The sequence below is a fragment of the Carcharodon carcharias genome, chromosome 4 (genome assembly GCF_017639515.1).
Source record: "Carcharodon carcharias isolate sCarCar2 chromosome 4, sCarCar2.pri, whole genome shotgun sequence".
NCBI lineage: Eukaryota > Metazoa > Chordata > Chondrichthyes > Lamniformes > Lamnidae > Carcharodon > Carcharodon carcharias.
The window spans coordinates 140,422,388-140,432,742 of NC_054470.1; positions in this window are offsets into that span (position 1 = coordinate 140,422,388).

Here is a 10,355-nt window from a genome sequence, read left to right on the forward strand (position 1 = left end):
AGTTTTATCTTATGATCGTTAGTGAGAGGCTCAACAACATTGTTGGAGTTTCATTCCAATTGTTACATCAGCATGTATACCTTTCAGCGTCATCATCAAGAACAAGAACAAATATTTATGTAGTGCCTTTAAAGTAATAAAACATCACATGGCATCACACTGGAGAGCCAGCGATAGCCAAGTTGCATCCTTTGGGGCATCCCCGCTGAGTTACAAGCCAATCAGGTAATTAACAGACCACTGATACCAGGTCCCTTGATCAGGAAATGAATGCCTTTGAATGAGGGACCTGCCCCTCCCCCCAGGAAACCACAAGCAACCCATACAGGGTTACTGGTAATACACTCTGCATGAAGACAAGCAAGCCCACCTGTGGCTTAACAAATAGTCATTTGGTAGTACAGAACTTGAGCATTGCTCAAAAAGGGATATTTCTAAGCTTTTCGTCTTATACTCACCAGGACACCTCGCAAGAATACCAATATAAAGGGAAAACAACAATTTATACTGTATGTGAAAAGAGTGCTGATTGGTTAGCAACTGGCATTGCCATGGAGAATGCACCATTGATGGTGACTGACAGTTTACTGCCAAACGTTGTTTGAAGTTTAAACCAGGCAGTTTGACCCTGATTGGTCAAGGCATTACCCTGAGGAATGAGTCAGCGAATGGACGTCACTTATTTTGTTTAGCTGAAACAGGCACAATGTGTGTACATGTTCCTTCAGTCTGCGAACAACAGGGTCCTGTGTGTTAATACGCAAATGCACCACACTGTGAGCCTGACTGACAACCTTAAATTGATAACAAGAACAGAATTACCTGGAAAAACAGGTCTGGCAGCATCGGCGGAGAAGAGTTGACGTTTCGAGTCCTCATGACCCTTCAACAGAACTGAGTGAATATTAGGAGAGGGGTGAAATATAAGCTGCTTTAAGGTTGGGGCGGGGGAGGGGGGGGGGTGTTGGTGGGGGGAGAGAAGTTGGGGGGGGGTTGTGGTTGTAGGGACAAGCAAGCAGTGATAGGAGCAGATAATCAAAAGATGTCACAGACAGAAGAACAAAGAGGTGTTGAAGGTGGTGATATTATCTAAACGAATGTGCTAATTAAGAATGAATGGCAAGACACTCAAGGTACAGCTCTAGTGGGGGTGGGGTGGAAAGGCTAACAGGGCATAAGAGATATAGATTTAAAAATAATGGAAATAGGTGGGAAAAGAAAAATCTATATAAATTATTGGAAAAAACAAAAGGAAGGGGGAAGAAACAGAAAGGGGGTGGGGATGGAAGAGGGAGTTCAAGATCTAAAGTTGTTGAATTCAATATTCAGTCCGGAAGGCTGTAAAGTGCCTAGCCAGAAGATGAGGTGCTGTTCCTCCAGTTTGCGTTCGGCTTCACTGGAACAATGCAGCAAGCCAAGGACAGACATGTGGGCAAGAGAGCAGGGTGGAGTGTTAAAATGGCAAGCGACAGGGAGGTTTGGGTCTTTCTTCCGGACAGACTGCAGGTGTTCTGCAAAGCGATCGCCCAATTTACGCTTGGTCTCTCCAATGTAGAGGAGACTGCATTGGGAGCAACGAATGCAGTAGACTAAGTTAGGGGAAATGCAAATGAAATGCTGCTTCACTTGAAAGGAGTGTTTGGGCCCTTGGACGGTGAGGAGAGAGGAAGTTAAGGGGCAGGTGTTGCATCTTTTGCGTGAGCATGGGGAGGTGCCATAGGTGGGGGTTGAGGAGTAGGGGGTGATGGAGGAGTGGACCAGGGTGTCCCGGAGGGAACGATCCCTACGGAATGCCTCCAGGGGGCATGAAAGGAAGATGTGTTTGGTGGTAGCATCATGCTGGAGTTGGCGGAAATGGCAGAGGATGATCCTTTGAATGCGAAGGCTGGTGGAGTGATAAGTGAGGACAAGGGGGACCCTATCATGTTTCTGGGAGGGAGGAGAAGGCGTGAGGGTGGATGCGCGGGAGATGGGCCGAACACAGTTGAGGGCCCTGTCAACAACCGTGGGTGGAAAACCTCGGTTAACGAAGAAGGAGGACATGTCAGAGGAACTGTTTTCGAAGTAGCATCGTCAGAACAGATGTTACAGAAGCGAAGGAATTGAGAGCATGGGATGTAGTCTTTATAGGAAGCGGGGTGTGAGGAGCTGTAGTTGAGGTAGCTTTGGGATCAGTAGGCTTGTAATGGATATTGGTGGACAGTCTATCACCAGAAATTGAGACAGACAGGTCAAGGAAGGGAAGGGAAGTGTCAGAGATTTAATTAAATTGATTGTCAGCGTAATTTTTGGCACACTGAGGATTATTTAGCAAATGTTGTCCAATCACAGAACCACTTCTAATGTTGGACACTTTTTTAGTTTTGCAAGCACAGGCTAGTTGGGTACATTCTGTACCCTGTCTGTTGCAAACAGCGAAAGGGACACGCTGTTTGATACAATCCGCCAGTCTTTGGCAAGTATGGCCTAAATACCTAGCATCACAGTAGCACTGAAATTCATAAACCACATTAATCATTTGTCTGACAGGCAGAACGTCTTTTTGACTTGACGGCAGCATTCTGTTAATGGTGGGTACCAATCATGTTGCTACTTCATAGTAGCAGCATGAAGCAGCTAGCTTCACCTGTTGCTCAAATTTTTGAGCTACCTTGCCCTTCCAGGGTAATCTGAGGTAGACTGGGCACTTTTCAGGGTTGTAAGTGATAGACTTAGGCCCATTCATGAGTTTGCGTGATATACAGCATGGAATGATCTGATCAGAGTAGCCATTATCCTGCAGGATGCCTTTGTTGAGCCCTATTTCAGCTTAATATCAGCAGCAGTGGAAAGAGGCCCTTAATTGGGCATTAATTGCCCATATAAGGGCCCCGATTAGCAATAGGGCAGGAAGGCTGTCCATGGGCCTTCCTGCACAGGCTCAATCAGGGTGGAGGCAGGATCTCCACCAACACCATCTCACTCCATTAAATGATTTTCCTGCCACAAAATGCACCGGGGGAGATCATAAAACATCACCCAGAGTCTCCATTGAGGAGTTCTTCAAAATGTTCTCTCCAGTGAGCATTGATTGCCTCCCTGTCTTTGATGACTTCCCCTCCATGCTTGGGAATCAGCTTTGTCAACTGCAAAGACTTACAGAGTATCCTCAACAAATTTGGCTGCTCTCAGTAATTTGTTACCAACCTCTGCTACTCCATGATGACATGCAAACTGTGATCCTCATCAGGGAACCAGCACAGACCCTATCTCAGTGAAGACTGGGGTCAAACAAGTTTATGTCATCATACTAATCCCCTCCTCCACTTTCCTCACTGCAATACGCCACCTAACCTCCAGAAAATTACCCTTAAGTATGGAGATAATCTACAGAACAGATGGGAAACTATTCGACCTACACCACCTTCAATCCAAAACCAAAATCACCCCAACCTCAATCATTGAGCTTCAGTGTGCAGATAATAATTGTGTGTGCATTCACTCAGAGTCAGAGCTCCAGGTCATTGTTGACTCCTTCTCCAAAGCATATGAGAAAGGGGGAATTTCACTAAGCAAATGCTGCTCCAACCAGCTCCCACAGCTCCTCCCACTGATTAAGATCAATGACTAGATCATGGAAAATATGGACCATTTTCCATATTTGGGAGCCTCCTCTCGACGAAGGCAGATAAAGACAATGAAGTTCACCATCACCTCCAATGTGCCAGCTCCACCATCGGCCGACTGACTAAAAGAGTAGTGGAACATGTCGCTCATATGCCTGACACAGGCTCCTGAAGCAACTGCTCTACTCGGAACTCAGTCAAAGCAGGTAACTCCCAGGAGAGCAGCAGGAACGCATGAGGGATGTCCTCAAAGCATCCCAAAAGAGATCAAATATCCTCATTGAATCATGGGAGACCCTGCCTTTAGATCTACCATGACCTCGACCTGGTGCTTGGCCGTGAATCGATGCTTAACCGCAACCTGGAGCATTACTTTTTCCTCTACTCCTGCATGCTGTCTGGATATAATTGACTTCGACTGCAAGTGAGGACACTTAGATGATTGGTGGCTACATGGCAATGGTAACATCTGGACTTCTGACTCTGACACTGTGAAGTTAGCTGCGGTGGCCTGGATCCCACTGAAATCTGGTGGACTTCAGAATGCCAGCTTGGGAAAAGACCTTCCTTGCAATTGGCAACAATCTTAGCTGCCATTTTGATGGCTATGGCCTCATCATAGGCCTTCTTCAAAAGTGTCTGTATGTTTGATTTCTAAGTTTACACCATACCCAGCGGGAGAGTTCTTCAACTCAAGATTGTTTTCCACTTGTCAACTGTTTCCATTAACAGAATGCAGAAAAAACAGAAAGGCTGAATATTTCTTAAATGGTGAGAGGTTGGGAAGTGTATCCAAAGAGACTTGGGTATCCTTGTTCATGTGTCACTAAAAGCTAGCATGTAGGTACAGCAAGCAATTAGGAAGGCAAATAGTATATTGGCCTTCATGGCAAAGGGATTTGAGTACAGGACAAAGGATGTCTTGCTGCAGTTATATAGAGCCTTGGTGAGACCTCACCTGGAGTATTATGCATAGTTTTGGCCCCCTTATCTAGGTAAGGATTTACTTGCCATAGAGAGAGTGCAATTTAGGTTCACTAGATTAATCCCTGGGATGACAGGTTTATTTTATGAGGAGAAATTGAGGAGGCTGGGTCTGTATTCCCAAGAGCTTTGAAGAATGAGGGATGGCCTCATTGAAACTTACAAAATTCTTACAGGGCGTGACAGGCTGGATGTAGATAAAATGGCTGGTGAGTCTAAAACCAGGGGACATAGTCTCAGGATAAGGGGTTGGCTATTTAAGATTGGGATGAGGAGGAATTTCTTCACTCAGAGGGTGGTGAATCTTTGGAATTCGCTACCCCAGAGGGCTGTGGAAGCTCAATCATTGAGCATGGTCAAGACAGAAATCGATATATTTCTGGAGACAAGCGACATCAAGTGATATGGGGATAGTGCAGGAAAGTGACTTTGAAGTAGATGATCAGCCATGATCTATTTGAATGGCAATGCAGGCTTTTTGGCCCGAATGGCCTATTTCTGTTCCTATGTTCCTAATGCAACTCTCAGCACAATTTCATTCTTAGTCGTGCCATAATGGGAATCCAGAATCTTAATTATTTCAGTGTCTTTCATTGCACTGGAGTCTGGTTAGGAAACACATCAAAGGTATCTGGCCCCATCATGGTGAGGAAGACACTGGGTGGAATCATCCCAGATTTGCACTAAGTGCGGTAGCGGGTGGGAAAAAGAATGTCTTCGCGTTGCATCATCCCAATCCTGTCTTATTAATCATGCATTCCCGGGAAAAACACCGTTTCAATGGCAGGCGGGCTCTCATTCGCCCGCTACACCATCACCTCACTGCTTCATCATGTTAGACACCATACTTAAAGTCCAGCTGCATGCACACCTCTCGGTGCTTCCAGCCCAGGATTGCTGCACAGAAGACATGGCCCTGAAACGTAAGAAGACTGCAGCTCCCAGTTTAATGACACATCCCTTGAGCATCTTTTGGAGTTGAGGCCCACCGTGATGTCCTCTACCCACGCTCTGGCTGCAGGAGAGGCAGCAACATCACTGATCCGGCTTGGGAAGAAGTGGCAGCCGTGGTCAGTGCCAATGCCCTGCAAAAGAGGATGGCCACCCATTCCCACTACAAGATGAATGGTCTCATCCGTTCTGGTAGGTTAAGTCACTCTTCTCATCACTCTCAACTCACACACTCACAACCCATCAAACATCCACAGGGATCTCACACCTCAAGGGACAACACCACTAAGTCTCACACACACCCTCACATCTCCATCAGGCTCATATACTCTGGAGGTCGCGGCCTCATCCCATCCATGTCTCCGCTCACCACACAAACATTCCATGCAGTGGCATGTGTCCTGCTCACACTCTCTCCATCTGTTTTCATGCAGGAGAAGCTGGCTCACAACAGTAGAGCGAGGTTCCAGACCCTGGTTAGGCCCCTCAATCATTTTGAGGAGTGTGCCATCACACTGACTGGTGAGGACATGGACTGTGCCTGCGGCAATGGTGAGGTTGACGGCGAACACCCACGTGAGGATCTTGCACCACATCTCCCCACTCTCAACTCAAAGGTGAGTGCTCTCCCTCCTGCTTTTGACTCTGCTGCCATGCGCTAATCATATCTACATTGGTTCATAGGGAGCTCTGCCAAGCGACCAACACCATCAGCCAGCCAGTCCCTTAGCTCCATCCACGTGCTCACCTCCAGCTAAGAGGACACCTTCTCCATTGAAGAGCAGGGAATAAGCAGCCTGGAAGACCCGTCACAGTGCTTGCCCACACTGTGCACCAGCGCAGAGACACAAGCCTCGATGGGACATAAATCTAGAGCAGCCGCGGGTTCACAATCTGGTGGTCACCGCACGGACATGTGTCCGCAGCAGGAGCAGGCAGGTTCAGCCAGGGAGGAGGCATCTGTGAGGTCGGAGTCAGATGACGAACCTCTGAATTTGGCCTTCCAACTCATCTTGGTGAGTCAGCAGAATTCGAGGGAACATTACATAGAGCTTTTGGAAGCTGTCAACAGAAGCACCTGAGTCAGAGGAGTCCTTCCACCTGTTCTCCAATGGAGTGGTGCCCTCGGGTGCATGTATAGAGGTCTCCATGGGGAGGATAATGGATGCAATAGAGACCCTGGTCCAACAGAACGCAGAGATGTGTGCAGACCGGTATTCCATCATGGTAGCCATGCATGAGTTCCTGTAGTGGCAATGCAAGAGGGGAACGGGGCACCTCGACATCCCCACAGGGGCTCTTTCCCCTCAATGAGTCAGACCGGGGCCCTTGGGCACCTGAATGGAGGAGGAGCAACAGCTGGACAACCCTGGGTCAGCCTCTGAGGCCTCACCAACTATCCTCACCATCCCTTCTACCAATACTATCACACCTTCACCCTCCCACCCTACTGCCTCACTCTGTCCTCAGCCATTCTCACCATTCCCTCATACCACACCCGCCCATAGTTTGCTCCCCAGGCAGCAGGCACGGACTCCTCAGAGCCCTCCCGTGCACGTTCACCTGGACATCCTCCACATCCGGACTCCTTTCCCCCCTTGAAACTCCTTCCCCCCAATCTTCCCAGGACTCTCTCCCTGACCCCGCACCCCCCCACCACTTACTCCTTCCCACTTCATTGCTCCTTCAGACACCCATACTTCTCCCGCCACCCTTAATCCTTCCTGTCTTCGGACTCCTTGCTCTACTGTTACTTCTTCCTCCAGCCTTACTCATTCCCCTTTCCTGACTCCTTCCTCCACTCTTACTCCTGCCTCCCCCTGGACTCCTCACATTTTCTAGACTCCTTCCCCGACTTACACTTTCCACCTACTTCCCCCATTGCTGTTTTCTCCCCCCGTTACCCACTTAGTCCCTCACCACCCCCCCAACCTCCCTGCAGACACCTTTATTTCCACCCTCCCAACCTCACCCACCCCCAACATCTTCGTTCCCACCACTCCCTAGCTCAAGCCCCACTTGACACCTTTCCCTCTCCCAGTCAATGCTAGTCCTTCCTCCCCCAACCCCCGGTACATCTTCCTCTCCCAGGCACAACTTGACCTTCCTCTCCACCCCCTCGACCATCATCCGTTGTGAGCAGACCCTCAAAGGTGACTTTCCAAATTCCGTGAGCTGCTTCGCAATGGAGCCATGTCCTTGAGAATCCACCCAGCATGCCATGGATATTCCTCCAGTGTGCTGCTGCTATCGGGCTCCAGCATCTTCTGCTCCTTGGATGTCCCTGATGTGAGCAAGGCCTGGCGGTAAGTCCAAGTTTCTGCATATCACACTTGTCAAGTCGTGTTCTGCGCCAGCATGTTTTCCCACCGACATGGAGCAGATGATCCAGTGTGTGGGTGATGATACTGGTGGCCTGGCCTTATAATGATATGCAGATGTATTACAATGAGGTTCCTGGAAACACAGCCCACCATTGACTGGTAGAGCAGATATTTGCAAACTGGTTTCACCAATTTTTGGCCTTCTCGCCATATTTTCCACACACACTCCCGAACACGCCCAATGCCAGTGGGCACAAAAAATTTTGCCCATTAACTTTATTCTCATTGCCTATTTTATTTGTTTTCATCCAAATGTTAAGACTTCATTCCTGACTACATCGTCCTCTTTGTTAGGTTTGAATTCCCTCATTGATCGCAAATATTTTGCCATTTTTCTATTCAATTACATGCTCTACTCAGAATTCATACACCTGTGGAGCATAAATGAAGTAGTATCCATAATATGTACCATATGCTGACTCACCGAACTGTTCATGAATGTAACTTATGCACATGGAGCAATCTTTTGAAACATTCAAAACATCCTCAAATTTAATTTTGGGAGTTCCAAAGAGTGTGTCACAATGTTCTCTGGTCCTTGATTATTCATATGAAATGTACAAAGTTCCATCCCTTCCTGGTCACCATATTTATGTGGTATCTTAGGACAGAAATCACTCACACAGAAACTACTTTAATCGGCCATGTTATGGCACATTTTATTCACTTCTCACAGCAGAGAGGGCAGTATCACAATATGATCAACTCTTATAGGGTACTACATGCATGCTCACTGATACAAGCATTTTATTTATAATTTTTTAAAAACTGATTTTAAATTCTCAAAAAAAAGAGCACAAGAAGTAGTTGCAGGAGTAGACCACATGGCCTATCAAGCCTGCTCCACCATTCAATACGATCATGGTTGATCTTGGGCTTCAACTCCACTTCATTTCCCATTCCCCATATCTCTTGATTCCCTGAGAAACCAAAAATCTGTCTATCCCAGCTTAAAATATATTCAACAATGGAGCATCCACAACCCTCAGGGGCAGAGAATCGCATAGATGTACAACCCGTTGAGTGAAGTAATTTCCCCTCATCTCAGTCGTAAGTGATCAGCCCGTTATCCGGAGACTGTTCCCACATGTTTAGCTTCTCCAACCAGCGGAAACAATCTCTCAGTGTCTACCCTATCAAACCCCTTCAGAATGTTGTATGTCTCAATGTCATCTCCTCTCATTCTTCTAACCTCCAGAGAATATAGGCCCAATTTACTCAGCCTCTCATCATAGGTCACTCCCTTGATCCAGGGACCAATTTAGTGAATTTTTGCTTTACTACCTCTAATGCAACTATATGCCTTCTTAAATGTGAGACCAAAACTGGACACAGATATTCAGCTATGGTCTCACCAAAACCTGTACAATTTTAGCAAGACTTCTTTATTCCTGTACTCCAGTCCCCTTAAGCCAACATGCCATTTGCCTTCTTAATTGCTTGCTGACCACTGTGATGAGAGTTGAATTCATAATGTCCAGATTAGTAATCCAGGCCTTTCCTCTGGATTACAAGTGCAATAATGTAACCATTACACTATTATACCCTAATCATGCTGTCAAAATAGTGTATGCCTTAAAGAGTTGCTTCAGGATATTTCAAGTATCTAATTGAGGTGTCTAAGACAATTAAAGGACTCGATAGGTTAAATAAAGATAATCTATTTCCTCTAGTGAGGAAATGGGAATATAACCTACAATTTAGATTTGAGGTCTGCAGGGCTGAGATCAGGAAGCACTTCTTCACAAAGGGGAGTGGAAATCTGGAATTCTTTGCCCCAATAAACTGCTGAGGTTAGGTCAATTGAAAATTTCAAAACTGAGATTGATTGATTTTCGTTAGGTAAGTTATTGAGCACTATGAAACCAAGTCCAGTAGATGGAATTAAGATACAGATCAACCACAATCTAATTGAATGTCAGAATAGGTTTGAGAGGCTGAATAGTCTACTGCTGTACCTATGTTCATCGGTTTAAAAAGTCAAACCAAACTCATTTTGGGTGGATATATTTCACTTTCAAGTGTTCAATTTTATAACCTTTGAATAAAAATATTTTTAAATCATTTATGTATTGGAATTATTTAACAGCTGTAGATGAATTTTTGAAAGCCAAAGAAAACTAAGCAAATAAAATGGTTCAGAAAAGTTGAAAAATACAAGTTTGAGAGGCTACAAACGTGCTTGTGATTGAACGTTGTAAACAATGTAACGTTGTAACGATTGGAACGTTGTAATAAATTTAACAGATGTTAAGTCTTGGGAGAATGGAAACTAAGCCAAAAAATACCGAGTAAAAAGTCCCTAACTTTATACAGTAAGTTTGTACTTGGCTGTTACCTGCTTTAGCCACACGGTGTCGTCAAGGTCCAGAAGACTAAAGGGAAGAATCATGACCTTACATTTTGGGTGTAACTATTGCAGCGACCGTGC